The sequence below is a fragment of the Dipodomys spectabilis genome, unplaced genomic scaffold, assembly GCF_019054845.1.
Source record: "Dipodomys spectabilis isolate Male_0828 unplaced genomic scaffold, ASM1905484v1 ptg000301l, whole genome shotgun sequence".
Lineage (NCBI taxonomy): Eukaryota > Metazoa > Chordata > Mammalia > Rodentia > Heteromyidae > Dipodomys > Dipodomys spectabilis.
This window is the reverse complement of record NW_024870978.1, coordinates 12,978,537-13,005,898: the sequence shown is the minus strand read 5'-3', so window position 1 is coordinate 13,005,898 and position 27,362 is coordinate 12,978,537. Positions and strand designations below refer to the sequence as shown.

Genomic DNA, 27,362 nt, shown 5'->3' with positions numbered 1-27,362 from the left:
ATTCGGCATGGAAGTTATGGTTATACTTTAAAAAATAGGAAAAGAGATAAAGGTTTTATTAGAGCTTATAAAACCAGTATGAAGTCTTTACCTTAGAAAAGCCAAATTCTTACCCTGGCACACTTAAATTCTTAGTGGTACTGGGGGATTGACCCCAAAACCCTATACTTGTAAAACAGCATCTCTAGTACTGCCATACCTGCATATTGTAATTGGATTGTTTATTTTCAAGTAGTATCACTATGCCCGGGCCTGTTTAGACTGCAGTACTCCTAACACAAACATAATTCATTGCATCCAGCAAATGGTTAGAATTTCTGAAACTTCTTTTTTTGTCTGGGCTTGCCTGGAACTGAAATTCTGTAATCTCTGTTTCCCAAGTAGATAAGATTACAGGTTTGAGCCACTTTATACAGTAAAAGTATACAATTTAGGGCTGGGAAGGTGACTCAGTGGTAGAACCCTTGCCTTGCATGCATGAGGCCCTCGGTTCAATAACTCAGCACCACATAAGCAAAACGAAAAAAGCCAAAAGTGGCACTGTGGCTCAAGTGGTAGAGCACTAGCCTTGAGCTGAAGAGCTGAGGGATAGTGTCCAGGCCCAGTGTTCAGGCCCCACCACAGGACCCACCCCAAAAAAAGAAAAGTATACCATTTTAAAAAACCTTGATATTGCCTATATTTGTGCTTAAGGTATATAGTTAACCTTAATTTTTGTTTAGTACTCTGAATTGAAAACATTTTCTTGGTATGCATGGCTTTGTTTTGGATGGAATCCTATAACAATAAAAAAATCTCCCAAAAGTCTATGTCAAAATTCATGGAAAGGAAGACTTCAGATGGAAACAAAACACTGATCCTTAAGTTATAAATGCAATATATTTATTGTGTTAGTCAATGCTTTCTTAAATATTAGAAGAGAAAGAAGGTAGAAATGTGAAATATATAAGGTATAATTTGGATAACCTACTGGGCGTCTGTAGAAATTCTGTAGTTTTCACTTTATGTTATCTTCCTTTCTTAAAGCTTGCTTTATTAGAACCTTCTGGGTTGATAATGGTTGGACTGACTGGTAACCTTCTCCAGGAAATTAAGCTTATTTTAGAAGGTTGATGGTGTGGTAAATAATGGAATGATCAGAATGAGCACAGATATTGTCACAGAATGAGCCAACCAGGTTCAACTGCTGAACAGCAAAACAAGCAAAGGTTCAAGTCTGATAATCCACATTGGAAGATATATAGATAAACATATATATACATATACATGTACATGTACATATACATACACATATATATACATATGCATATACATATACATACATACTTGAAAAAGTAAATATCTGGTAGAATACAGAGAATCTTGGCCTGACAAGTATTAAATTATATCAAACTAGTTGCATGAAAGGTACAGTAAAATATCAATTGTTTAGTATAGATTTTGCATAGATTATGTAAAGGATGAAAATTCTTCTTTCATTTTATACTTTACAAATATCCATAGTTTTACGTTTTTTTACATTGTACTAGGAGCATCTATACAATAGTGAGAATGGGAATTACACGAAATATGCAACATGTTGGTTTAAGGATGTAATCTTAGCTAGTTAAGAAATAGTCAGATAAGTTGATGTTAGGCGAAATGAACCCCAATATAAGAATTCAATTTGTTTTTCTTTCTTGCGATTGTTTCTAACATATTTATAAGATGATTTATTTGTTGCTTTGTATGTCCCTCCCCCATGGTATAAGCCCTGTTTTCACTGTATTTGATGTTGGTATAATTTGTGGAGGGGAAGGGAAAAAAACAAATTGTTTAAAGAGGGATACAGGTGGACTCATTGCAACAATGAGATGTACAAGAGGTTATGTCGCAAAACAAGCTTCACAATTATGTTGGGAGGTGGGGGCTGGGAAGAGCGGGAGGATGGGAAGGGCTGGGAAGGGGAAACAAAGGAGGAGGGAACAATGCTTGATAAGAAATGTACTCATTACCTTCCCCATGTAATTGTAACCCCTCTGAATGGTATATTGACAATTTAAAAAATGAGAGAAACGGGAAAAAAAGAGATTGAGATCTGAAGATCACAGTTCAAAGCCAGCCTGAGTAAGAAAGTTCGTTAGATTCTTATCTCCAGTTAACGACCACTTCAAATTGTATGTAAAGCACTGGCCTTGACCACAAAACACCAACCAGGCCCTGAGTTTAAGCTCTAGGATCAACAGAAACAAAAACACAAAAAGCAACATGGAATTAGATATTTTAAAAGGAAGCACATTTTAATATACTCTACATTGTTAGAAAGACTAGACTTCTGAGTTAGAGTTATAACCTACCATACTAAGTGATATTGTCCATTTATTAAGCAGAAAGGCTTTTTCAGATTTACAAGTTTGAAGGTTTCAGTGTATGTTCATTCAGTTGGTTATGTTGCTTTGGGGGCCTACGACATGACAATGTCAATGTGGGGGATATGTCAAAGAGAAATGATTTTGACCTAGAATGATTAAAAGATAAAAGAAGTAAGAAGATGAGCGTCTATGTTCTCATGGGTTTCACTCTGAAAAACTTAATCTCCAGAAGAACTATTCAGGTATTCTCTTCAGTCTGGGAGGAAATCAAAAGTCATTTTTCTTTTACACATAGCTCTTTCTGGGGCATTCTAAAATCAAATGGCAACATCTTCACCAATGATAATGACTTGTCCAGGAGTGGAAGCAAATAGATATTTCTATAAATTCTAATCAGATCTCAGCAGACTAAATATTTTATGGAATTTCTATTAAAATATTTTCTTGCACACTGACTGGGTCTTCTTTCTTCATGATTGTATATCTGTGTGTTTGTGTGTAAATTTGTGTTTGAATAAACTAATATAACAACGTAGAGATAAAAGTATTAGTATGGCCTTTTGTTTTACTTCTCATATCATGAAAACCTGCCATAATTCCCAAAAAATTCCCATCCAACATTCAAGCATTAATGCTGTCCCAAAAGTTCTGGTACATCCACCTCATTTAAAACAGCCATGCTATATGAAAATTTTAAGTCTTCCAATTACATTGTCAACAAAGAAACAACGTATAATATTTCTTTTAAAAATAGCTAGATTTTAGAACACTTTAGCCAGAAAATTGAAGGAATATATATTATGGGATTTCATTTAAATATTTAGTCACTTAAATTGATATTCTATATGCACTACTCAGAGCCCTTTTGAACTACATAATTGCAAAACTCACCTATTACCATCTTGTATGAAGACAGTCCTTGCTGAAAACAATCCAAATGTGGTAAAAAAATTTACACGTATGCCATTGTCAAATGCTGCAGTTCTTAAGCATGGAACTGACAGAACAATTAATGCCTGTGAAAAGCTGGTTCTAAGGTGTACGGAAAGGGAATACATTGCATCATTAGTGGAAAAATCCACAGATGTTTCAGGTTGGGTTTCATTATTGGCATTTGTGAGATATATTTTGGAAAGCACAATGAATGAAAGCATGCCGTTTGTAAAACTTTGCTGGGAAAGAAAACTCATTGAAATGTTTGAAATGAGAATACAGACAATAGAGTGGCTAAGATGTGGGATGCAGCTTTAAATACAGACTGAAGCAAGGCAAAGAATGGGAATAAATTTTTCCTTATCAAATGTTTTCAGGGTATATTGAGCGATACACTATAATAATGAAATGAACATTTCTTTAAAAAAGAAAGGAAAAATTACTGTCACCTGTTGAATTTCTTTTTTTTAATTTAATTTAATTTAATGTTTTTATTGGGAAAATACCATACAGAGGGTTTACAATTACATGGGCAAGATAATGAGTACATTTCTTATCAAGCACTGTAGACTCCTCCTTTGTTTCCCCTTCCGATCCCTGCCCATCCTCTCCTTGCCCTCCCCAACTTATACCTCCCCCCGCACAAAAGTTGCAAAGTTCATTTTCGACATAAAGACTTGCACATCTCATTGTTGCAATGAATGCACCTGTATCCCTATTTAAACGATTTCTTTTTCCCCTTCCCCTCCACAAATTATAGCGACATCAAATACAGTGAAAGCAGGGGTTATACGGTGGGGGAGGGACATACAAAGCAACAAAGAAATACTCATAAATGTGTTAGAAACAATCATATGAAAGAAAAAAAAACATTTGAATACATATCTTAGGGTTCATTTCCCTAACATCAACTAATCACATTTTTTGCTTGACTCAGACATATACTAGATATTGCAAATAAGGGAAACCATGGGACTTATGTTTCTTTGGACCTGGCTTACTTCACTTAATATAGTTTTTTTCCAAGCCTTTCCATTCCCTAACAAATGGGGCAATGTCATTCTTTCTGATAGAGGCATAGAATTCCATTGTGTATATATACCAAATTTTCTTGATCCATTCATCTACTGAGGGGCATCTGGGTTGGTTCCATATCTTCTTATCAAGCATTGTTGCCTCCTCCTGTGCTTCCCATTCCCATCTCTTCTCATCTCTCTCCCCTCCCCTTCCTCTCTCCCCTCCCTCCGCCAAAATTGTAAAGTTCATTTTTCAACATATAAGTATTCAAATATTTTTGCTTTTATGCAATTGTTTCTAACATATTTATCTTTGTTGCTTTGTATGTCCCTCCCCCACAGTATAACCCCTGCTTTCACTGTATTTGATGTTAATATAATTTGTGGAGGGGAAGGGAAAAACAAATCGTTTAAATAGGGATACAGGTGTATCCATTGCAACAATGAGATGGACCTGTTGAATTTCTTTTTAAAGTGAATCTTAAATGAAAAGAATGAAGAAATTTAGATGTTTAATAAAATATTATCAAGAATTTCTTTATTTTTTTCTTAAAAGTTAAAACAAACTGAAAGACTAATAGTCCATTAAGATTATTATATAGTAAGTTTCCTGTCATTTATTTTCCTTTTGTCCCTCCTTTTTGGAGGTGATATAAAATTTTTTTTTTCAGAAAGACAATCTGGTCTTAACCACTACACACAAAATTTATGCTGTCCTAGAATCAGAGAATAATTTTTAAAATTAAATTAAGATAATAATAGGCTCATTTTATGCTAACACAAAATATAAACACCAATGACATTTTTCACTGAACAACCACTCATAAATAATCATGAAATAATAAACTAAAAATCCATGTAAATTTTTTTTGTCAGTTGTGGGGCTTGAACTGTTGGCCTGGGTACTGTCTCTCAGTTCTTCTGCTCAAGACTACTACTGTATCACTCAGCCACAATGCCAATTCTGGTTTACAGATGGTTTATGGGAGATAAGTCCCATGGCCTTTTCTGCCCAGGCTGGCTTTGAATCATTAGCCTCAGATCTCAGACTCCTGAGTAGCTAGATCCAAGCCCAGAACCAAGTCCATTTTAAAAAAGCAAGCTTATTGAAATTTCAGGCTTTTTTCCAATAAACAATGTTATTTTCAGCATTAGTTTATAGCTATGAGTTATTTTGAGGTGTAACTTTCATTTTTTTAATATAACCAAATATAATTTTTACTATTTCTCATTTTCTCACAAAATACACTGTAATTGACTTTCCAAAAAGTCAATTATTACATATTATTTTACACCCTATCATTATTACACTGTATATTACATATAGTGTGAAGTGAAAATAGTTTGGCCCATTTCATATAAATGTGTAGATTTCATTTTATTTAATTTTAGCATTATAAATTCACATCTGTCTTTTAAAACTGAGGAAAGAAGAATTTAGAGTTAAAATCAAATATGAATGTGTAGTGTGTCTCAATTGAACCAAAAATTCTGAGTTCACACAGACAAAATTATTTTCTTTCCACTAAAGACTTTGAAGTAATACCATTGGAAACAGTGAGGCAAGAGGAAGAAGAATTCAAATCATGTCAAACATTGGCTCTGTTATTCTGCTACTCCCTCCATTAAGAAGACCTGCTCATTCTCAGTTGTCACAAAACTTCAAATGTCTTAGAATTCTATTTGGAAAAGATCTGAATCACTGATACTTTTTGTGCTTTATGTTATATGAAAAAAAATAAAGACACAAAACAATTAAAATAAAATGCACATATGTGTTGAAAAACAACCAACAAAGTAGAACTCCAGCAGCAACAAACCTATGTTGTGCCCCCCTTTTTTGTAAATACTAAAACCTCAAATACATGTTAATTTGAGTAGAGCCATAAATATAACTCTGTCTCAGAAATAAGGTTCTGTTAATTTGTAATTAAATTCATCTAGATGAACCTAATATATCAAATCCCTTGAATGGATCGAATTGTTTAAAACAAATGTAACTATGTGAAGTATGATCTGCACATATTTAGAAGAATAAAATGTAACAATATCAAATCACAAAAATCATGACATACTTAAAAATTCAGAAATTCAATGAATAAGTCCAATAGTATCCATATTGAGAACTAAATACTACTGATTTAAGAACAAAATGTCCAAATAATAGAATCTGAGCAGTGTATATGACTGTACATAATTTAAACTACTCCAAATTACATGATTGTAGAAGACTGGATGTGGGTTATGTAAAGGAAAACATCAGCACATTATATAAATGAAATTAAAATTTCATGAAAGGAGAGAAGTAGTTTCTAGAAAATAATATTTGAAAAAATGGTGGTCAAAATCTTTCTAGTACTGACAATATTGCATACCTATTTAGTTAGATACAAAAAAGACCCAAGTTACATGAGCTGATTTGAACCTTTGGCAACGTAGCAGGATACAACTGAATCATTATTATGGATATTGACTCTGGCATGGAATTTATTTCCTCTTTGATCTGACAAATGAATATATGAAAGAACATAACTTCTCCAAGTAAATATCAAGACCTAACTAAACGTATAACCAGAAAAGTCATCATAAAAGCCATAGTGCAACTGGGGTAAAAGAAAAATCAGTCATACAGATTCTGTATTTATTTTAAATGTTGATTTTTTCATAAATTATTTCCATTAGCTTGCATTTTAAAAACATTGTATTAAATGATGTGTACCTTGGTAAATTTAGATGGCTCCTTAAATTTTGTTCTGAATATAATGTATCACTTTAGTTCCTAACCCATGAAATGATGTTGATTACAAAACAAATGGTAATAACCAATGTTTATAATGCACAAACTCTCATAAGCATGGTACCAGTAAGCATGGGTTAACTTTGTGATATCATGGTCTCATGACTGATGAGGTCTATCTGCATGAGTATTGTACCTAGATTCCTCAGCCTAAATTTAGCCACTGTTAAATATGTTTATATCTATTTATCTATATATACATATATATATAGATAGATAGATAGATATAGATATGTCTGTCACCATCAGATATTAAACCTGAGTATAAAGCCTAAGGAAAATGATAAGGTAAAAATTTAGCTTTTCTGGATATATACAAAAATGCATTGGTTTAAAGTCAACCTATTTCTCCAAAACATTTTCAGCATTTCCTTACTATATGTTTTATTCTCAAGAAGGGAATGGGGAATGTGAGAAGAGGACTAAAAAAGCATTGTCTTCAAATATACATAATTTGGATTTACCTCTTTATTTTGTTATAGGCATTTTTGATAAAAATTTTGTATAATCGATTTCCTGGTCAGGTATAATATATCCTAATTGCATACACCAAAGTACATTCAGAAAATGGTATATAGAAATTAAGTAAAGAAAATATATTCAATAAGTATCAAAACGTATATGCCTATAGAGATAATATTTTGAAGATTAAAATGGAAATATTCTAATATAATAATTAATTTGATTGAACAATTAAATATTGACAGTATTTAACTAGAATACTTTAATGCTACTTGGACAAGATTGTCTTTCTAAATTAGCAAAACCAGTTTCTCCTTTTAATTCATCAGGGAAATATTTGAACAAATGAACTTATAACAACTAGAATGAATTTTTGTGTTTTTATTAGCAAATATTAATTTCTCAAAGTATTTTTATTGTATTATACACATATGTCTACATAATATAGCTTGCTAAATTTTATTCTTTTTATTAATTTTATTATCCTGTTTTTATATGTTTTATTATGTCATCATACTAACTTATACAGTATTTGAACATATTTAGTCCACACTATTTCTCTTCATGTCCTCACTCATTTTTTCCCAAACTTAAATAGTTCCATCTTTTACACCTGGCTCAGGCATTTTATTTTCTGGGTCTAGAGCCTGCACATGAGAAATCTAGTATTTGTTTTTCCGGGTATGGCTTATTGCTTTAATGTGAAGTTTTTCAGTTCCTTCTCTTTTGTTGAATATGGTATGATTTCATTATTATGTGTGGCTAAATAATACATCATTGTGTGTATATGTATTTATATATATATATATATGTATATATATATATATATATATATAACAATTTATTCAGTTGATGATTAAGGAACATGTAGGTGAATTCTGTAGTTATTTAAATTTTTATGGGGAGAAAGAAGGATGTAAATAATGATGCTTGGAAAGAGAAACATGCTCTTTAGGAGGGCACATTAGTATTTCTTCTCAGTAGCTCTTTCATTAGTATTTCAATAATACATTATATTTAAAATATAAATTATATTTGCAAATGTTTTCTTTTTCAGTATCTATAATATTTTTATTACAGTGTTACATTTAGTATGTCATGTGAGTATGGAAATGATGTGAGCATGACTATGTATGCATGTTTGTATATGTAGCTGACTCTAAGAAAACTGAGTGTATGTACGATACAGGATTCCAATAATAGTTTCAGACCTATACATTGCTAAATTTTTGTACATGTCCTGTTCGTGGAGTGTGATTTCAAGATCACATCTTGGTAGGTTTCATACCAAGTAAGTAGATGTTTCTAATCCAAAATTATAAGGAATAAAACAACTACTCTGTTTCATAATCATTTAGTCTTAGTACTCAAGACAATGTAATAAGTGTAAAAAATTATTGAAATATGATGGGTCAGTGGTAAGTCTTTAGAAACTCTACATTTTTCCCCAAAATCTTCAGATGTACTCTTTGGATATAAATTACAATTATATTTTGAAACATACAGATACAATGTGAACATATTATATATGTAAATATATGTACATAATGTAAATATATTTTATATTTGGTTATATTTTGAAGGTGAATCATATATATCTATTTATATTTAAATGTAATTCCTCTCGTCATACACACACACACACACACACACACACACACACACACACACACACACACACATTGTTTTCTTGTTTTGTTATTTTTTTTGTCAGTTTTGGGCCTTAAACTCTGAGCTTGGGTGCTGTCCCTGTGCTCTTCAGATCAAGGTGAGGGCTCTACCGCTTGAGACATAGCCCCACTTCTGGTTTTCTGATGGTGTATTGGACATAAGAATCTCATGGACTTTCCAGCCAGGGCTGGCACTGAACCGTGATCCTCAGATCTCAGCCTTCTGAGTTGCTGGGATTACAGGCGTGAGCCACCAGCACCTGGCTATATTTATATCTAAGATTTGTCAGTGGAACAAAGGGTACAGAAACTATTATTCTTATCACGAAAGGACTTCATATTGGCAGGTGTTATTACAAGAAGACATATGATGAATATTCACAGTGGCACAAAAATCCCTTAGGTGCCTAGCAAGACAGCACCTTTTTCAAGACACTGTATGTAGTATGAGAGGTTTGCAAACTAAGCAACTGTAGAAGAAAGTGAACCCTAAGCATAACTGAAAATTGCAGGAACCCAGTCTTCTGTGACAGATTTAGCAAGGCCTCTCTTGGAGATTCTTGTAAGGGACATGTATAGTTTAGTTTTGATTACAGGACTCTTTTACATCTATCACTCAGATATTAACTTAGATATAACTTAGATATTAACTCAGATATAAATTTAATATAGTTCCTTTTGCTCTAACTTATCTTTTCATGGCTCAGGAAAGTGTTTTTGTTTGTGAAAACTTGGTTGTTCACAACATAGGCATGGGTTTTTAATCCTTTTGAAATTACTTTTTGCAGAGTATTCTCTGAGATGAGCTTCTCTTTATCATATCATAGGAATAAACTTACTCTGATTCAAGCTAACTTGTTCTCTCCCATCTGAACAGACTTCTTTACATGTCAACAAACCCTTATTTACTTGCAAAAGTCTGTCAGTGAGTCAAACCTAGCTCACCCAAGTGAGGTGAATTCCTCTCCCATGTTTCCTTTACATTGAAAAATGGTAAGAACTGTTTAGCATTGCTCATACTTTATAATGTGAAGTGTGACTCCTATTTTTCATAAGGTGAATCAAGCAGAGGAATGGATTAATATGTAAAAAAAAAGCCTTTGAAATAGTCTTGAACCTTGAAAATTGTCCTGGGTATGAATTTTTGGAGAAATCTCCCTATTCAAAGATGAACGAATCATTTTTTTTATTGGGCTAGTACTGAGGTTTTAACTCCAGGCCTTGAGGTCTATCTGGGCTTTAATTCTCAATGTTTGCACTATACCACCAGAGCCACACCTTCACTTCTTCCTTTTTACTACAAGTGTAGAAAAGAATCTCTTAGGTTTATCTGCTTCAAATAGCTTCGAATTGCAGTTGTCAAATCTGAACCTAACTAGTAGGTAGGTGTAAGTAACTGGTGCTCTTCTAGAACTCACTTCTTAAGAATAATCTCAAAAAAAGAGAAAAAATTGTTCAATTATTTATGTATTGTCTGATAATCCAAATCACTTGCTACTGAAAGATAAAAAGAGAGAAGTTAGAGATAAATATTGAGGAGAGACACAAAAAAAGAAGGAGGTATGGGAGGACATATGCGAGAAGGGAAAGGGAGGAGAAGAAAGGTGGGGTGAGCTGAGTGGAATTGCCTATTCCTCACTAAGGTATTGTTGGACAGTCAGTGCCTTTGCATTTATGTAGCCAAAGCTTTATATTTTTTGTAGTAGTAAGTTGAGATATAAAATACCAATTTCCAAGTAATAACCTATTAGTGTGCTTCCTCCTGCACCCAGGGCACCACAGTTAGGTTACTGTTACAGGGAAGACAAGAGTAATCAGTTTAAATGATTCTAAGAAACAACAATTGACATGCCAGGAATGCTCCCTTGTATGATGAAGTCAAGCATCACTCTTGTTCCCTGCTCCAGTCTTCCTCTCAACAAGAATAGGAGAAACAGAAGAGGAAGGAGATATCTGAGTAATGATCATGTCTCTGTTTACCCTCTTCCCTTGGACTCTAAAACCATAAATCCAAAGGAGACATAACCTGAACTAGTGGGGGAACGAGGGGGAAAATTCAGTCTAGCTAAACATGAAAATTTTAAAATAATTGGGGCAAGATTTCAAATACTGAAATAAAACTTTTTAAATTATTAATAAAAAGTAACTAAATTTATTAAAAATTTAGAAGACTACAAAGCTTACTATATAATGGAATCTGCATAATTAAACTGAATCCTGCTTCTATCATCTGAAATTAAGACCATTCCTAAAATTCCAATACTAGATAAATTACCCTCGATATTCACTTAAACTCTGTGAATATGATGCAGAAAACATGACTTTAAATTCAGACTGCTGAAATAGTAAGTGATGGAAATTCATGAAGGATAGCATCATGCTGAGAGCATAGAAAAGATTTTCCTTCCATCTTCAGTGTGTAGAGAAGAGAAAAGCTGTATTGGATGGTCCTGAAGGTCCAATTCTGAATTTAGGACAGAAGGTGAATAGTAAAAAACACCTATCTCAGCCACTTAGAGATTAAAAATGTGGAAAAATATACGCATTAATGTAGGTCAAACATAGAAGAGAAAATGTGGCAATACCAAAGCCAAGTGCCAAAGGCAGAGATATTGAACAAAATACCATGAAGTTGAAACAAATCTTAAAAGGGAGATCTGGGCTTAAGGGGAGTAGGACAGAAGAATAGAGAGGGAGATGGTGGATTAATACAGTCATAACACTCAAAGTACATATGCCAGAGTATAAATAGGAAACTTGAAAGGATAGGAAGGAAGAAAAATGGAGTGCTGGACAATGATCCAGATGTATAGTAGTTTGAAATCTACATACACTCTATTCAAAACTGACGTGATGAAGTGAAACCCCTTTGCACAACTATCTAAAGACTACATTTTTTGAAGTTTAAATAGTAAGAGACCAGAAGCACAAACCTTTACAGATAAATAAGAGGACAGCATTGACACATTTTTGAGGATTTTGTTCCTTTCAATATACAAAATTTAATGTGTCAAGTCTGCTGCAAGTGTAAATTTCATTTTGCAAATTCTTTTTGCAAATTGCTTAAAATATACAGAACCATATTCCACTATCAATCACATCAATTCCAATAAAAAATATTATAAACCTTTAGGTTTCTCAGTTGTTTCTAAATATCTTAATGTAATTCATTGGAACTAATTTCATTCTAAATTTAAGTTTAAATTTTAAAATCCTTTTAATGGGACACAGGTATGGCTAGATAACTGATGTTAGCAGAATCAGAATTATTCAGAAGGCTGTAAATGGATGTTTACCTAATTTTCTCTCTTCTGGATCATGGAATACAGATTGCCCTTGTTAGGAAAATGGAGGAGAATGGAAAAGGAATAGGCTGGAGTGGATCATCAACAGGTGAGGACTGTTTATTGAGGAACAGCGAGGGGCAGAACCCTTCCAGTGGGTTTGGAGCTTGGAGCTGGGACAGTATCTGGGTTTTTTAGGAAGTCTGAACAAGGAGGTAGAGGTTAATGAAAAGCCCCTAGGTCAAGGAAGGTGAGGGCCTTTCAGTTGGGCCCCAAATGGGATGTTTACAGCTGGGCTTAGGTGGATTGCCTTGCCTGCACTTCAAAAGAGTTTACACATAACTGGGATTTTGCCTGCAGTCTGTATGGGCCTGGGACAACAGAGTGGGGGTGAACCCTTCATATTCCACCCTTAGATACATAAAATGAGAGGGCCAAGAAGCGAGAGGGAAGTTCTTATAGGATCTTTGGGTACATAAAAATAATTGGGCTGAGACGGAAGTAGCATGGTGTTAAGAGAACAAAGCAGATTCCCATCATTTGGAACCTTGAAGGAGTATAAAGGAGGAGGGGCCTCGTGGTCTTTTCTGGTTACTTCCTGCTGGCATTGGGATGTGGAGAAGTCAATGGGGTTTGGGTTTTCAGTTCCCGGTCTGTGCTGGGTCCAGGGCAGTGTATGCGAACCCTCTGGTTGCCTGTAGGAATAGGATGGCCTTGGCTTGGTCACAGGTCCTGATTGAGGGCTTTTATCCTGTTAGAGAAAAACTTGTAAATGCTGAGATCAGGCAAAAGGCTGCAAGGTGGCAGGAGTTGTTGATATGAGTGACACAGGAAAACGCAACCTGAGCACAATCCAGAAAATTTCCAATTATGCCATGAGCCCATAACTAGTCAAAAGCTAGGGCTAGATTGCAATAGTTAAGGGCCTGGTGAGAGACCTTGATCATTTCCTATAAATAGCAGGTAACAAAGGCAAGAATATAAATACCTGTCCAGTTAGAAGTTAGACAGATATCGATATTAGATGGACAAGCTTCTCAACTTATTTCTATTGACCTCCTGGCTCTGGTTAAATTTGAAAGGGTAGGCAAAGTGTGGCTGATGTGACATCATCTCCTCTTACTCTTTTCCACCTTTTCCTGGGGGTCTAGGTGCTTGTGCATGGCATATGGGCTTTGAACTCAAGGCCTGAGCACTTTCCCTGAGCACTTCTGCTCGAGGCTAGCGCCCTACCACTTTGAATCACGGGGCCACTTTTAGCATTTGGCTGGTTAATTTTTGAGCCAACTTCCAGCGTGGCTCTTCGGTGGTGGTTAGTTGGGAGATAGAGTCTCAGAGCAATTTTTCTTCCCTGCCTGGCTTTGAACTGCAATCTTTGCCACAAAAACCCTTTATTACATCCAATTAAATCAACAAGGAGATCTATGGGATCAAGAGAGCTTACATGCACCCTATCAAGAATTGATCAAAAATACATTCCAGAACTTATGACAAAACTCAATAGATGGGATGAGAGTTTGAGCACAGCTTGGCTGCCTGGAAAACCTGATAACCAAAATTTGCAGGAGCACTCCTGGCCTACACATGTTTCAATAGCATAACAACATAGCTGACTTATTCAGGTCTAGCTGGGTAAGGTTGACAGAGAGTGTCCCTCAAGAGTCTTAGTTTTTGTAAATCTGAAGAAGTCTTTTACCAAGAATCAGCTGTGTGTGATGGAGTCAAACAGGAGTCCAGTGTACCATGGTGGAGGTAGGATGCTCCCAGGCAGGATCAGGGCTAGACTACATTCCTCAGATGAATTGTCAAATCTCCTGCTTAGTTGCTTACAAGTTTATACACAGACTGGTTAAAGACACTTAAATTTATATGGACATATAGAATTACATGTTAGTTTTAATGTAAATCACAGCAAACTATTACATAATGACTTACTCAAAAGCTGTCTTTTAAGGCATACTCATATCATCTGCTACATATTCGAACTTTCTGAAGACAGAAACAAATATGTGGAACAAATATTTTAAGACAATTCTTACCTCCTTACTGGTGTTTTTCCTCACAGCTGGCTAGGAGCTGAGCTGGGTCTCGTTCCTTTTACTACTACCTTGATAAAAATGTTTTCTTTTAACAAATGGTACATTTGATAGGAAATATCAGTACTAAGAAATAGAAGAAGATAACTTTTTACACAGTTTTTATGTACTATGAGATTATACTGAACATGCTCACACACACACACACACACACACACACACACACACACACACACTTAAACCAATGTTTTCGTTTAAAAAAAATAAAAATCGGCCATAAGTTTTATGGAATTCCAGAGGCAAAGTGATATTGTTTTGCCCAATATGAAAAAACCACGTGGTCAATGTCAGAAAAGTAGACAATACCAAAAAATGCAGGGCAAATTTTAACAAATAATTTCCACCCTTAAATAAACATTGAAAAAAGCAGAAAATCTTTAAATCAGTTTTGGTGATGAGGCAGATTAGTATATGAATTGAATATATTAACCCTTAAAAGAGTGAAGAGGAGAGAGCAATAAGGCTGATGGAAGAGTGGGGGTTGTAGAAACACCCATCATTTGGCCTTTGTCTCTTCCTAGGTGTCAGCTTCCAGGGCTTGTAGACAGAATTGGGGGAGGGGGTGACTGAACAGGTTTTTAAGGAGAATATGTAGAACTTTTAACCTGAAGACATTTAAAGGAATATGTGGCATCATCATGAAGATATTGAAATGTGTGTTTGAGTAATTGAATAGAGAGAGTTATTGGAAGAAGTGAGAGGGTGGGATTTCTCTTCTGAAGTCTCCTTGAGGAGAAACCAAGAATCTAGATTTTGAACTGAGTTGTCTCAGGAAAGAGAAAAGGATTCGATTATTGTTTAAGTCCCCAAAAGTAAAAGGACTGGTTTGTTCCGATTATGGGATTTAGAGTGGTAAAGGGAGAGAGGAGTAAAATAGAGAGGCTGTCCTCAGTGTGTTTGCCAGCTAGCCACTGTCAGTGACAATTAGCAAAAGGTCCAGAGTAGAGGACCCATTTAATTAGGGTCTGTAAGGGAAAAATGCGTATTAGCTATAGAAAAGGGTTGAGAAATGTATACGTATGGAGTAGTTTGTTTACAGTGATATTTAACAGGGCTGTTAGCTTGTTTTTTTACCTTTGGAGGCCTAAGCCCACCCCTACCTTGTGTCAGCTACACAGGCAGGCAGACAGGCGGGCACAGGGACAGGGATTAACAGAAGGAGCTTGCTTGAAACAGATAGTTTTAGCCTAGAAAATCTGGACCAACTGCAAATAGCAAGAGTGTAGTTAGAAGAGCAAGGAAGGAGATAAAGATCTTTGTTGCTCGAGGTTATCAAAGAAAAGAGATAGAAAAGGAGGGTGTAAGAGAAGTGGGTGAGAGACAGACTGAGCTGCGATAAGATAAGGAGTTACATTTTTAGAGGAGATTATTGGGAGGCTCATGGCAGAGAAGTGCTAGATTAGTAAGGCAGGAGAGCAGGGAGGGGGACCTCTGGAGTAGAGGTCAGAGAAGGACTTGGTGGACAGAACAGAACAAGCAGAGGGCAAGTTTTCTGGAGCAGAGGTAGAGGAGGGCTTATGTTTAGGGTACCTTGGATTCCTCATCATTTCGTTTGAGAATTGTTTAAATCATTAAAATTAAAACCTAAAGTTACAAATTTAGGCCAGTGTTGGCCATGGTAAGAAGACCAGATTTTGGTAGAAAAACAAGTCATTTTTTTAAACAAAATAATTTTTATTGTGAAATTAACATACAGAGGCGTTAAAATTAAATGAGAAAGGTAATGAGTATATGTCTTACCTAGCATTGTTGCCTCTTCCTTTTGTTCCCCCTACAATCCCTGACCTCCCAAATCCATGTTTCTCCCCCCTCCTCAAAGTTGTAAAGTTCATTTTTTGACATAGCATTTTGTACCTGTCATTGTGCAATGGGTACACATGTATTCTTATTTAAATTTTTTTCCCTTCCCTCCCCAAATTATACCAACATCAAATGCAGTGAAAACAGTGGTTATACCATGGGGGAGGGATATATGAAGCATTTTTTTTACTGTAAATTAGTCAGCCCAGAGTCTTAAGATTAAACTGCAGGCATGCTAATGAGGTGTCTCTGGGAGACAATTTGGAAAATTTGGTAGGATTTTGGAGCCTATCCCACTTCTCCAGGCATCCTTGGTGTTTTGAGAAGGCAGACGGACAGAACCCAATAATTAATAGAGTGCATGCCCAAAGGTCCTAATTAATGGTGGTCAGTCAGGGGGTCAGGAAAGTGGAGACTCCTGGAGTTACTGAGATCCCCACAGACAGGAAGGAAGGGAGGGACTCCTGGAGTCCTGGAGTCCTTGTCGGGGCCCCTCTTCCACAGACTAGGCTGGTTACCTTGTCCTGAAGGCTTTCAGGTGGTGGGTGAAGTCGGTCAAGTGGCAAAAAGCCTCCTGCCTAGAGATCAGAGTCCAGTGACAGGGTAATGGAGAGAGAATAGGGGGTTTATGCAAGGGTCAATAATACTGCAAGCCACAGCAGAATGGCCCTCCCCTGCTTGCACCACTTCCAAAGGCCAAGGCCAAGAGGTCTTTCATGAGGCTGTTTAGCAAAAAGTAAGCTCATAGGGCTGTGAACTCCCAACTCAGAAAGGCCTTGGAAGGAGGAGGAAAATAGCAGAGAATCTCCATTAGAGGTGGCAAAGAGTTGGGTTGCCCCTCTGTAGAGGGCATCCAGTTTATTCCTCGCACTTTTCCATTCCTGGATGTAGGAACCATATGTTAGGAAAATGGAGTAGAATGGAAAAGGAATAGGCCAGACTCGATCATCAACAGGAGAGAACGGTTCATTGACAGACATCGAGGGGCACAGCCCTTCCTGCAGGATTGAGGTTGTGTGAGGAGCTGGGACAGGATCTGGTTTTTTATAGGAGGTCTGAACAAGAAGGTAGAGTTTAATGAAAAGCTCCTAGGTCAAGGAAGGTGGGGGACTTTCACATGGGCCCTCAATGGGATATTTACAGCTGGGCTTAGGTGGATTGTCCTGCCTGTACTTCAATGGAGTTCACACATACCGGGGATTTTGCCTGGAGTCTGTATGGGCCTGGGAAAATAGGATGGGGGTCAATCTTTCAGTCTTAATTGGAAAAAGATAGTCTTCCCAGCTTTTCTGCATATAAACACTCCATCATCATTTTCTTATTAGAGGATTATTCCAGATTAGCTATATGTTGATTTATAATGACTGAGCCTGACATAAAGGTGAGGGAAACTGCCTACACTTCAGTGAGGTTCTGACTTGTGTTTCACAAAGTGTTATGAAAGCTCTCCATGAGAAATCTAGCAGCATTTCTAAAAAGTCCTTGCGTGCTTATACTTTCTGATAATATCTCAATTCAAGTATTTCTCCTCAGAGTTCCATACCTTTCAATAATGCTGTATTAGATCCCTGTTGTATTTTGCAGACAAATCTTGGTGATGAAATTTGTGCTTTTCAAAATTGCTCTCCCAATTCCATCCACAAAATGCAGACAAAAATTATCTGAAAAAATTTGTATCTGTTGATAGTGCATATAATTTTTAAAAGTATTATTTTATTTTGTTAAATTTTTAATTGTGAAAATACCATACAGAGGGGTTACAATTATATGGGCAAGGTACTGAGTATATTTCTTATCAAGTATTGTTGTCTCCTCCTTTGTTTGACCTTCCCATCCCTATCCATCTCTCCCCCACGCCCTCTCCTACCCCCACCAAATTTGTAAAGTTCATTTTTCATCATAATGACTTGTACATTTCATTACTGCAATGGGTTCACCTCTATCCCTATTTAAACTATTTGTTTTTCCCTTCACCTCCACAAATTATACCAACATCAAATACAGTGAAAACGGGTTATACCATGGGGAGGGACATACAAAGCAACAAATAAATCATCTTATAAATATGTTAGAAACGATTGCAAGAAAGAAAAAACATTTGAATCTTTATCTTGTGGTTCATTTTGCCTAACATCAACTTATCTGACCGTTTCTGCTTATCTCAAACACATACAAGTTATTGCAAATAAGGGAAACCATGGGACCTATATTTCTTTGGACCTGGCTTACTTCACTTAATATAATTTTTTCCAAGTTTTTCCATTTCTATGTAGACAGAAGGGAACCCTCCAGAATTGTTGGTGGGAGTGCATATACTTTTATTTTCCATTACAAACATAGAATGTAGTAAAATTTTTCATAGCAATTACACTGCACTAGGTGCTGGGCATATTCTAATGTAAATAATATACTGTGTTTATGCAGAGATTTTGAGCACCCAAAATTTTAATATGCCTGTGGTCCTAATAACAATACTTTATTGATATTGAGTGACAAATACAACTTCTTATAAGTACAGAAGTTTTCCTTGTATCTTTTTAATATATATGTCTTTACTGTGAAGATACTATACAGAGGGGTTACAGTTAAGTAAGTTAATGAGTACATTTCTTATTGAGCACTGTTACCCCCTCCTTTGTTTTTCCCTTATCAACCCTTCCACTCACACCTCCCCACCTCTTCCCTCCACCCCTCCTCTGATAGAGTGTTTTGTACATCTCATTGTTACTCATTGTAACAATGAAGAAATGCTGGCTTCTTTCATGCTGATTCTACTTGTGTAGACAGACCTAAAGTCACCCACCAAGCCCAAAAGCACATAAATGAAATGCATATCATCTTTTGTCAGTTGGTATAATTGTGTTCTACACATTTATTGACAGGTTGCAAATTATTTCAAACTTTAATGCATTAAAATGTTTTCTGCCATGGAACGGCTCTGTCGGGACGACGGAGGACACCTAATGGAGGTAACTGGAATAGGTGGGGAGATGGCAAACAGACAACTCACACATAAGAGGAGTGAATGCTGAGTGTGATTTATTGCAGAGGACAACAAGCTTTTATAGAAAAACTCTCCATGAGAAAGGGCAAAAGGTTATACAATCTTGCTGCAAGGCTTTGTTCTGGGGTGGTCACCAGCTGGTTGCCTGATCTTGTTTTTTGGATGATGAGCTATGAAGATAGGCACTTGTTTTCGGCTTTACCTCTATTTTTAAGAAATACAATTGGTTTCGATGTTTATCACCTATTAACCATTAACCAGAGCATATGGGTAAGGTGCTGAACAGAAAGGCATAAACTCTAGTACTTCATAGTTACTTTTGCTTAGTTTTGTACTTTATGCATTTCAAATCTTTTCTAAGCAATTTTGCTTCTTTGCCATTCTTTAGAGGGTCCCCAATTTGTGGCCAAAAATCATGATAGTCAGTATATTTAGTTAAATCTGGCCATATATCAAATTCAAGCTCATAGTGTCTTTTCTGTAACCCTTTCACATAATCGTTTACTCTTCTCCATAGAGGCCTTAACTGTCTCATAAGAGCTTTCTTCTTCCTTCTTTGATAGTAAGCACCAAGGAGGCCTAGATCTAGCAAGTCTCTCAGTAAATAAAAGAGTAATAGGAAGTTCTTTCTCCTAAGTAGTTTTCCCAACGTTTGCCATCCTTATCATACACACCTGTAAAAGGCTATGGATCTGGGGGAAGTCTTTGGGGTCCTCTAGATAATGGAGGATCCCACTATTTTCCTCTGATAAGTCATTGCCACCTTCCATCTACCAACATTTTAGGAATCTTATTTAGCTTTTGATCTATATATCCCTCTACATCTTTTTTATCTACAGGATATCTATATGAGTCTATTGTATATGCTTTAGGATTAAAGGGAAGTCTCCAATAGCCATACACTCTTTCTGCTCTAGCCGTGCCTACAGCTTCTTGTAAATCTCTTACAAACAATTCCTTCTGCTGAACTGACGTCATGAAACCCCCAATACGTTTATATTTACATATGACTTGTCTAATAGCCTCCATAAGAGGGGCTTTTAGGGTAGTACTTAACTCTGGTGAGTTAGTCATGTTCTCAGGACACTCATCAGATGTTGGAGTCATCAACACTTCTAAGAAAGAGCCTTGAATAAGGGAACGTTGAGCATGAGTAAGTAGAACAAGCAGCAGGAACAGTAAAAGATTAGTAGGCACTCCTATACAGCAAAGAAAAGAAAAACAGGAACACATCTTTCCCAGGGGCTTGCCAGCCTTTCCAGGAGGTAGGCCTCTTTGAAGCCCCATTCTCAGATCTGAAAGCAGGTTTCCCATGCTAAGCAGACTCCACCGGAGTACGTGTGGCAGTTTTCTTTCTTATTTTCTTGGCCAATAAATCCACAAGACCTCAGTCAGCATTTCTCACATAGGACTTTTCAAATGGGTTGGTTAAATACTGACCTGAGCTCCAGTCTTCTGAGGACTCACTCATCTGCTTAGGAATTGATGCTGGCTCTTGGAAAAGAGCTCAAGGAAGGATGCCATTTAAAGCCTTATAACGTTATTCTTTACCAGAGTATTCTCCAGCTACTTTGGTTGTTGAGAATGTCTACAAAAGCAAGCATTCTGTTGGAAACAGGGAGACACCCTATGACCATTACTTAATGAGATTTCCGAGTGGCTTGCTATCACTTGTACTGCATTTTGCAAGTTGAATCTGTCAAAACCTATCAGTTTTAAGAGATAAGAGGAGTGGTAAAAGTACTTCTAGAGAAAATTGCATCTTCAACATATTTGGTTCCAAGCATTCCGTCTAAGGCATATTCAACAAGTAGTGAAACTTGTGTTGGCTGTAACTATGTGTCTTTCTCCATGTATACATGTGTGTATGTATGTGTGTATTCATGTGTATAGGAGCATACATGTGTACATATATAAGGGCATATACACATATATATGCAAATATAAAATTATACATACATAATATATGTGTGTATATATCAGCTGTTAAGTGATTTAAGCTATAGTTCCCGCACATTGTCATTCACACAAAGTATACATGATAAACTGCTCTGAGGATCTTTGCTCTATGATGGTTATCCTTTGTACTCACTTCTGCCACTACTTTGTTTTTCATCCCTGCTACAGGGATGAAAATCTATCCATAGGATAGCTTTATTTTCATTACATGTATTTACTTACTGATAATAAAAGAAACAGGTTATTTATAAAAGAAAAAGATCTTTTAGGTAACAGGATAAAGTATCTTATCCATCCCAATGATTCTTATGAGATAAAATTTATAATAATAGTAAAAGTGAAAAGGAATTTTTAGATCTGTTGTTTTGCCATTTAGCATTGCAAAGAATAATATCACATGACTGCTATAACTCTTAAAGAATGCCATTGTAACAGATGGTCCCTATCATGTTCTCACAAAACCAGTGGATCCTGAAAGATAATAGTACACCAGCAGAAATGCTAAGTAGCAGTCATGGAGCATGAACGAGAAAGCAAGTGAAAGAGATAGAGTGAAAGATAGAGAGAAATATCATAATACTGAAAGTGCATAACAGATAAATAAGAGCTATATGAGAATATTCATGCAGCTATTTTTAGATTCTACATGTACATTTGAAGGTATTTAATGTACAATAACCCACCAACATAAAATATAAAGTGCTTTTGATAAAAAACTAAAAATGACTCAAGAAATTAGAATTGCAAAAACAATTTTCACAGAAGCAATCTCTCAGAGATATTTCATGACTTTGAGAATAATAAAGTAGCTGAAGTTAATATAAATTAAGTAGTATGATAATTCACAAAAATATAAAAAGATATTCATATATTTCAATATATAACCCAAAGCTAAAACAAATGTTCTTTAGATGATTTTTTTAAAACACAGTTTCTCAAGAACTGGGAAAGTGGCTCAATGGTATATAGTGCTTGCCTTGCATGCATGAGGCCCTGAGTTTGATTCCTCTGCACCACATAAACAGAAAAAGATGGAAGTGGTGCTGTGACAAAAGTGGTAACGCTAGCCTTGAGATGAATAGCTGAGGGACAGCACACATGCTCCAGATTTCAAGCCTCATGACCAACAAAAACAGAAAGAGAACAAAACACAGTCTCTCATTTTTGTGGCCTCAACTCTGTAATATGTCAGCTTCACCCTAGGGCTAAGATTTTAGGTGTGGAAATTTATCAACACTCCTGATTCAGATTCTACTTGATAAAATTTTTAATCAATATTTTGTTCTTAAATTTGCTATTTGTAAACTCACATGCACCTATAAAAATGGTTGACCATCCCAGTAACCTTCTCAAAGTACCTCCAAAAGACAACTTACAAAACTGTACTATATTACTACAAGGAAAACAATGCTACAAATAAATAAAACCAACAATTAAATATTCATAATTAATAAAATGAAAAATAAATCAGTTACGTGTTTCCAGTATTTGAAGTATACTACATATTAGATTTTACTATATTCTCATATTCCTGTACATTTAAAACTGGCTAAGATTATGATGTTCAACAAGAGTTTTATAGGCTATGAGTAGTCTTTAAAGTTACCCAGTAAGATTACTATTTATGGCTCATCTCGTCATTTGTATATGGCTTATATCATCACTTGTTCCTCGCTAACATATAAAGTAAGGAAGCTCTAAATTGTAGTTAACAAATTCTTAACTCTTTACTCTGCTTCTTTACACAAAGGCTTTGCAACTTCTCATTAGTAAAGTTTCTATAAACTCTGAAATGTAAATACTTAGTAATATATGTCTGCTACCATAAATCTTAACTACTTCATGGAAAATTTTTATGACCTGTGAAACAGTCACTATTTTGGCATATTTAAGCAAATTCCCAGAATTAAATACATTTAAAGCATTAAAACTTTAACAAACCTTAACCCTTGCTGCAATGTTCATTATGACAGGTGCTTTGTAGAGAATAATTGAACTCCTCCTTCTACACATCTCTGGAACCACAAATATTTGGAATTACTTTGTTTTTGACATATCAATTTTTAGTTTCTTCTTAAATCTGTGCTTATGTAAGAAATACATATTTCATGACCATTCTTTTGTATTTACTTTTTGTTGAATTGTCTAGTTTAAGAAAATCAATTACACTTTATATATAAAAAAATGTTCTGTGCTCAATTTGGCAGCACATACCCTAAAACTGGAATGATACAGAGAAGATGAGCATAGCTCCTTCGAAGGATGACACACAAATTCCTGAAGCGTTCAATATTTTTACAAGGATAGATGCTGGAGTGAATGTGGCCAGAAGTAAACACTACTGAATTCTTGGTGAGAGTGTAAACTTGTTCAACCCCTTTGAAAAGCAGAATGGAGGTTCTTCAAAAGATTCCACATAGAGCTCCTCTATGACGCAGCAATCCTTTTTTTGGGCATTCACCCAAATGATCAGAAACAAGACCATACTAAAACTACAATCACAACTATGTTTATTGCAGCATTATTTACCATAGGTAAGATATGGAACCAACCCGATGCCCCTCAGTACATGAATGGATCAAGAAAATGTGTGTGTGTGTGTGTGTGTGTGTGTGTGTGTGTGTGTAACTGTGACCCCTCTGTACAGTATTTTTACAATTAAAAACCTATAAAAATGTTCTGAGATGGAAGAGTTTATTCCCCCAATTTTATCCATATAATATCGTTAACAAAGCAGATTTTTAAATACTAAGTAGAATGTGATATGTATTACAGAAACCATTACATGTAATGAGCAACCAGAAATAATGTTATCAATTGACTATGCACTGCTTCCAAGGAAGCCAGATGGATAATTTCTCATGTTGTAAATCAAACTGTTGATCTTATGTCTTGATAGTGTAAAAATATCAGGGACACACAAATTATAACATCATCAAATACAGTGAAAGCAAGGGTTGATGTTGTTATAATTTGTGGAGTGGAAGGGAAAAAACAAATCGTTTAAATAGGGATACAGGTGGACCATTGCAACAATGAGACATACAATTTGTTATGTCGAAAACGAACTTTACAGCTTTGGTGGAAGGGGGGATGAGGGTTAAGTGGGGTGACGGGGGGAGGATGGGATGGGAAGAGTAAACAAAGGAGGAGGCTACAATGCTTGATAAGAAATGTACTCATTATCTTGCCTATGTAATTGTAACCCCTCTGTACAGTATTTTTACAATAAAAAAAATTAAAAACAACAACAACAACAAAAAATATCAGGGACAGAATAATGAAGGAATGTTGTAGACTGAGGTGAAATCATATGAAAATATACAAACCTGATAAAACATATAAGTATCTGAGCAGTATATTGTGTTTAAATCATTTGTGTTACATTGCAAAGATAATGAAGACCTATTAGAATGAATTATCTTTTTGATATCCTATCGTAGGTCCTTAGAAGGATGGATGAACTCTTTCCTCATTCTTGTAGAGGCTTCATCAGATGAGAGGAACTGTATTTTTTGTTTGCTTCCTTCCATTTATTCTTCACTCTGAAATATGAGCTACATGATACTGAAATACACCAAGGAAAATTAAACACACAGGCTTTGGAAAGATCAATCATTGTAAAATAAATAAAATACGTATAACCTTGTAAAAGGTCTAAATAAATTAATTTATATAATCTCAAGTGTAAACAGAAAATGATTTAAGCAATGTCATGTAATTGAAAAACGAAAATTTTTAGGCGATACTTAATTTTTTCCTTTCTACTACATTGAATTAATTATTGATTTTGTATAGAGAGATTAAAGATGAGATTAACAAGAAGCTTGGTTAAAACTGGGCATAAATTCTGAATAGACATGTATTCCAAAATCCATGAAAATCGCCAGTGGGTTTACAAAGTTGTGTTTAATGCTACTTCTATGCTGGCTTAAGCTTTGGGAACAGAAGTCATTAGAGAAATGCAATTCAAAATTAATATGATACTCTTTCATAACTATTACAATTCTTATTAAAAAAAAAATCAAAGGAACCAGTTGTGGTGGCAGTCAATTTGGTCTAGAAACCCCTCTAAGGAGAGAGCAAGATGAGGCATTGGCTTAAGTGAGCCGCTCAATATCTGCCATCCAAAAAGGAAAAACAGTGGAGTGAGGCTCAAAGCCATATGCCTTTGGGCTTGGGTCCTTCCCTTGATTATAGCATCTGCAAGTTGGTCTGCCTGAGATTATACCTGAGGTGTGCCCCCAGGGGAGTGTGAACCCACTCTAATGGCTCCCTCCTTTGAATTAAAACTGCAGAAATCAATGTAACACCTCCAAACCACCAAAGGGAAATGGGGTCAAACATAGAATACCTCTTCAGGAAAACTTCATCCAGGGCTTTTTGGAACTGCAAAAATATTGCCCAATGGCTGTCTGTAATTGTAATAACTTCTTGGGGCGTCCTGCCTTTTAGTACGGCAAATAAGGCACACACTATCTTTAGGGACAGGAACCCATGGAAACAGCCAATTGGTTTCCCCTAAAAGGCTCTGAAGTTGGGATAAGGTCAGAGAGGTTGGAATATCCAGCAAAGGCTTAAGGAGACTGGCCTGAGTCAAGGTAAGGTGGAACCAGAGCACCTTAAAAGAAGGTACTTTTGAATTATATTGAGTGCTATGGTGAAGCCCCCCTTTCTTAATATGATGCGAACCTGGGCCAGAAGGCCCTCCAGGTGTCCTAGGTCTTGGTGCCCCACAATTATATCATCCGGGTAGGCAAACACAAGAGAGGTATCTGAACCCAGCACAGGCCCTAAAAGTGTGGCCAAGTATTGTTGGCAAAAGGCCAGGTTATTTGCCATTCCCTGTGGCAGCACCGTCCATTCAAACCTCCAATCAGGCAGGGAAAAATTAAGAGAAGGGATGGAGAAAGCAAACTTTTTACAGTCGTCTGGATGCAGGAGGATAGAAAAAAACAATCTTTAATATCAATCACACCAAGGTATATTCTGAAAGTATAGCAGGAGTCCAGGGCATACCTCTTAGGGATGTTCCTACTAGCTCCATCCTTTCATTTACCTTTCATAGATCTTGGAGCTTACACCTAGCCCCAGAGGCCTTTTGAATAACAAATATGGGTGTGTTCCAAGGACTCATAGAAGGGCATATGTACCCAAGGTTTATCTCCACCAGAAGGTGGAGAAATACAAGTTCAGGTTTTATCAATGGCCACCACTCCACCCAGGTAGGGCTTCCTATCTAAATCAAACTTGGATCCACAATTCTTTTTCCAATGGTATCCCTTTCTGCCCCTGGGTCAGGGTGTAGGGGGAGGTTAGGCCCCCTAGGGCCAGTTGGCAGGGGATTTTTGTGAACAATCCCTCTTAAAGTGCCCCTCCTGCCCACATTTAAAACAAGTCCCTTTCCCCGATGGTCTTGGGGTTCCTTGGCCCTGGGCTGTCAGTGCTTGAGTAATAGCCACAGTCAATGCAGATGTCTGAACATGTAAAGCTAAAGCTAATGATTGGGACTGGTGCTGTTGCATTCCCACATCCTGTGAGGCCATCGCCCATCTTCTCAGAAAAAACTCTCTCAATCCCATGCAGGCCATGTGGTGGTCTGCATTCATCTCTTCCCAGAGCAGCAACTTTACAAACTGATCTTGGAGGTTCTCTGCTGGCAGCTTGTGGTTAATACTCTGTTGGACTCCATCTACAAACTCAACTAGAGGCTCACCAGGTTTTTGTGTAACTCCTGCTATGAGGGACTCAGTGGGCTCATCATCCAGTTTGTACCACGTGGCAAGTCCTGCCTGAATCACCTGGTCATGGTATGAGCCAGGTATTGCGGCATGTTGGACCCTAGTGGAGTACCATTCCCCATCCCTTTTAACATGGCATAAGTAATAGGTATCACAGATTGAGCCTGCCAGTTATTCTCCACTCGCACTCTGCATTCCTCCTTAAAGAAAGGCACCATTTAATAAACTGAGAACAAGTGAGGAAGGCTT

At 36.3% G+C, this 27,362-nt stretch overlaps 1 non-coding gene across 1 annotated transcript; it reads left to right on the top strand.

Moving 5' to 3' along the window:
- Positions 1–23,563: 23,563 nt before the first annotated feature.
- LOC122127502 lies at positions 23,564–23,669 on the top strand. The gene has a single exon (XR_006151177.1). It is a non-coding gene; the product is annotated as a U6 spliceosomal RNA (small nuclear RNA).
- Positions 23,670–27,362: the final 3,693 nt, after the last annotated feature.